Genomic DNA, 5,000 nt, shown 5'->3' with positions numbered 1-5,000 from the left:
ACACGTGAAACAGACAAACATCAGCACACACATTATATATGCATATATATATATATATATATATATATATATATATATATATATATATATATATATATATATATATATATATATATATATATATGTCAGCATTATCATCCGCTTTTACTAGTCCTCGGTAGGGCAAAGCCCTCAGACCAGTCCTTCCATTCCCGTCTATTTATGATCCTTCTATGCCAGTTTATACACTTACATTTTAACAGTTTGTCAATCCATCGTCTTTTCATCCTTCCCCTCCTTCGCATGAAATCTCTCTCTCTCTCTCTCTCTCTCTCTCTCTCTCTCTCTCTCTCTCTTTTGAATAAACAGAGCCAAACGTGTATTCCAAAATCCATCGTGTTCGAGACGCGTATGACGTCCCTCTTTCATTGAAGAATTGAGCATCAAGCTTTACAATATTTGTCGAATCCATGAATAGAACGTTATCCTTTTTTTTCACGATGAATGGAGTTCATGTCAGTAATTCTCAGTATTCCGTTCATTATTTCCAACTAGAAATGTTTTTCAGACCGTGAAGTAGTTGGGTATGTCAAATCATTTTATGTTATGTGCATTGTTTGAATCTTGTCATTTGTATTAAATTATTATTATTACATCTGCCAAGGAGGTTATAAAATCGACTCTGTTTATAGATTTATTTATAGTCTGTCTGTGTGTCTGTGGACAGCATTACGTCAAAATTGTTAGACGGATTTTGATTAAATTTTCACCGAAGATAGACCTTAGGTGAAGGACGACCCATTAATTTTTGGAGATCATCCGGATCCGGATTCTAGATCCAGATTTGCATTTCTCGCCATTTTAGACATAACTTTATAATAGACCAACGGATTTCTACAAAATTTTCACCACAGATAGATCTTAGGTCATGTACAACTCCATTAACGTTTAGAGATGATCTGGTACCAAATCCTTATTCTAGATCCGGTTTTGCATTTTTCACAGTTTTATAGATTAAGTCAGAACAAATTGAAACATTGGATTTTTACCAGATGTCAACAATAGATAGATATTATACATTGGAAGAAATCATGAAAGGGATACGGATCAAGATCACTATTCTGGATCAACATTGCACTTTACACCATCTACTGTACAGTCAGCTTATGAAAAGTGAGAGGAGATGTATGTAAACTTTAGTTTAAAAAGCTGGCTATATTCATTGGCGGATATCTGAAATCTCTGATTTTTCGTATTATTATTATTATTATTATTATTATTATTATTATTATTATTATTATTATTATTATTATTATTATTATTATTATTATTATTAGCCTAGTTGGAAAAGCAGGATGCAATAAGCCCAAATTCTCTAACCGGGGTAAAATAACCCCTTTTGGAAAGAAAATAAGGATATAAAAGAACTATATGAGAAATAATGCACAATCTAAATATAATATTCTAAGAAAATTAACAACATTAAAACAGATCTTTCATATATAAACCATAGGAGAGACATTTGCTGCAATGTCGATTTTAAAAACTTGAAATCTCGATTGATATTCTGAGGAAGATATCTAATCGAGAATAGAAATACTGATGTGATTTATATTTCAAGAGATTTCTGAATTCATAAAATTTGTCCATACCTTAAATAAGGGGTAAATCGCTTTACAGGTTATTTAGATATATAACCGTGTATGTTTTAGGAGAGTACATCAGTAACAGCACTTCAGATAAACAGAAAACAAATAGAATTTATGGTAAGAAAACTTCTGCTGGACTAACTTGGAACCATCAACGAATAAGAGAAGAAATAAAGGACGTAACGATTGCTGATAAAGACTTCAATAGGTAAAATGGAATAAAGGCAGGGAAAGTTGATAAAGTGGGAAATATTGAGAATATCTGTGAATCGAGGGAAAGTAATCAGAGAGCGATAACAGAAAATAAAAGAACAATACTGAAAGACAGAATATGGTAAAATATCAGTGTTTTTAAATTAAAAAAAAAAAAGTCATTAAGCCATGTCGTAGAAACAGGGGGTATAAGATTTTTTTTTTCTGCAGAATATGAATTAGTTACAGTAAAAAAACAAAGCTATAATCTATTAATTACGTGTGAGAAATCTCTTTAACTTATTATATTAAGCCTTCATAACTTTTTCAACACATTTTTCTATTCTTGCTGCAGATTTGAATATTAGCTGACATGAAAAAGAAACCTACAGGAGTTTCTCTCTCTCTCTCTCTCTCTCTCTCTCTCTCTCTCTCTCTCTCTCTCTCTCTCTCTCTCAAAGCTGAATAAATGGCAAACCGTTGTTTGCCCCACTGGCCGGAAAATCTCTTTATCTATCCTGGCAGTCGGGATAATGTTTCCGTTTTTTTTTTTTTTTTTTTTTTTTTTGTGTGCGTGGCGTGTCCAAGGTCAATCTCTGTTTGAAGGAACCCGAAAAGAAAGACGCTGAGATTCTTCAAGAAAATACTTTTCTCTCATTTTGTTTATTTTTGTATTCCATGTAAATTCTGTTCGTATAACTTAATTACTATACTGTAAAATATATTGTTGTTATTGTTTACTGAAATATCTGACACTAATAGGTGTAATAAATTGATTAAAACTTAACAAACAAAACATCTGAGATAAAATAATTCGTAAAATCAAAAAGTATTTTTTTTACTGGTAATGGCATTCTAAATAATACTATTCTCTTTGATTAAACGCTAAGAGTTGCATTATGTTTAAACCCCAAAATTAGAATTTATGGCTAAATCTTGATTTTTTGGTGATGTGAGATGTATCTTAACTATTAATATGAAATTCAGTATCAAATGTCTCCTCAGATAATTAAAAACAGCTATATATTCTATAAGGGAATAGAAAATTTAGTATCAAAAGTTTTCGTGGATAATCAAAATACTATATTCTAACTATCAATAAGAAATTTATTATCAAATATTTCCTAGAATAATTGATGAAGCTATATAGTCCAACTATTAATAGGAAGTTTAACATAAAAGATAATCCTTGAATAATTAAAAACAAAAAATATACTAATTATTTTAATCATTAATTGGAAATCTAATAACAAAAGTATACTTAAATAATAAAAAAAACCTATATAATGTAACTATTGATAGGAAATTTAATATATAATTTTTTTATGATTATTAAAAAAACTACTTAATCTAACTATCAATGGGAAATTTGATATAATACATTTTCTATGATAATAAAAAACCTATATACGAGTTACATTCTGGAATAATTGGGCAGATCGATCAGTGGATAGAACATGTAAAAATAACCTTCATTATTACTCACTTTTACCTTAACGACAATGAGAGAGTTGAATCAAGTCCAATTGAGAGCGTCAGAGTAAAAGTACAACTCATATTAATTGACTGTTGTAATTAGGAAGGAGAGTAAATGACCGCACCGAACCCCATTAGTGCAAAGGCTAATTGTCTTTATGCTAATTGTGCTTTTTGCAGTCGCTCACAGGTATCAGGAGATTTACTTGAATTTATTACTTTAATCGCTCAATTTGCTCTCAATCAGTGCAATATTAATTAGAGAATTACATTTCGAAAGAGATCCAGGGTATATACATTTATACCCTGTGTTGCAATGATGGTCGAAGTATTTTTTTTCTCTGTTGCAATGATGATCAAGATATTTTCATATTAGGTTGCAATTATGACCGAGGTATTTTTATTTTGTGTTGCTATGATGATAAAGATATTCTTATTTTGTGTTGCAATCATGATTGAGGTAATTTTTTGTGTGTGTTGCAATGATTGTTGAGGTATTTATATTTTGTGTTGCGATGATGATCAAGGTATTTTTATTTTGTGTTGCGAGGATGATTGAGTTACCTTTATTTCGTGTTGCAATGATGATTGAGGTATTTTTATTTTGTGTTGCGATGATGATCGAGAGATTTTTTATTTTTGTATTGATGGTGATCGAGATATTTCTATTTTGTGTTTCGATGATGATCGAGGTATTTTTATTTTTTGTTGCGATGATGATCGAGGTATTTTTATTTTTTGTTGCGATGATGATTGAGGTATTTTTATTTTTTGTTTCGATGATGATTGAGGTATTTTTATTTTTGTTTCGATGATGATTGAGGTATTTTTATTTTTTGTTGCGATGATGATTGATGTATTTTTATTTTTTGTTTCGATGATGATTGAGGTATTTTTATTTTTTGTTGCAGTGATGATTGAGGTATTTTTTATTTTTTTGTTTCGATGATGATTGAGGTATTTTTATTTTTTGTTGCGATGATGATTGAGGTATTTTGATTTTTTGTTTCGATGATGATTGAGGTATTTTTATTTTTTGTTTCGATGATGATTGAGGTATTTTTATTTTTTGTTGCGATGATGATTGAGGTATTTTTATTTTTTGTTTCGATGATGATTGAGGTATTTTTTTTTTTTTTTGCTGCGATAATGATCGAGGTATTTCTATTTTGTGTTTCGATGATGATCGAGGTATTTTTATTTTCTGTTGCAGTGATGATCGATGTATCATAATTTTGTGTTGGGATACATGATCATGGTATATTTATTTTTTGTTACGATACATGGTCATGGTATATTCATTTTATGTTACGATGATGATAGAGCTATTTTCAATTGGCTTTGCAATAATGATCAAGGTATTCTTATTTGGTTTTGCAGTGAGATAGAGGTATTTTTGTGTCGCAATGGCAATCAAGCTATTTTTTTTTGTGTGTTGTGATGATGTTCGAGTTATTTATATTTTGTTTAGCGATGATGATTAAGTTATTTTACTTGGCGTTGCAATGACGATCGATATATTTTATTTTTTGTTGCAATGAGGATCGAGGTATTTTTATTTTGTGTTGCAATAATGATCAGGAACAAAACTAAATGAACAGTATTATTCTAGAAGTTTGAATAAACAATAATAATAAATGGATCATATATGAATGTCTTGATAGTATATAATTTTAGGAGTATGAATATACATTGCTTTTTCGT

The sequence above is a fragment of the Palaemon carinicauda genome, chromosome 32 (genome assembly GCF_036898095.1).
Source record: "Palaemon carinicauda isolate YSFRI2023 chromosome 32, ASM3689809v2, whole genome shotgun sequence".
In the NCBI taxonomy this organism is placed as follows: domain Eukaryota; kingdom Metazoa; phylum Arthropoda; class Malacostraca; order Decapoda; family Palaemonidae; genus Palaemon; species Palaemon carinicauda.
This window is presented reverse-complemented; position numbering follows the sequence as displayed.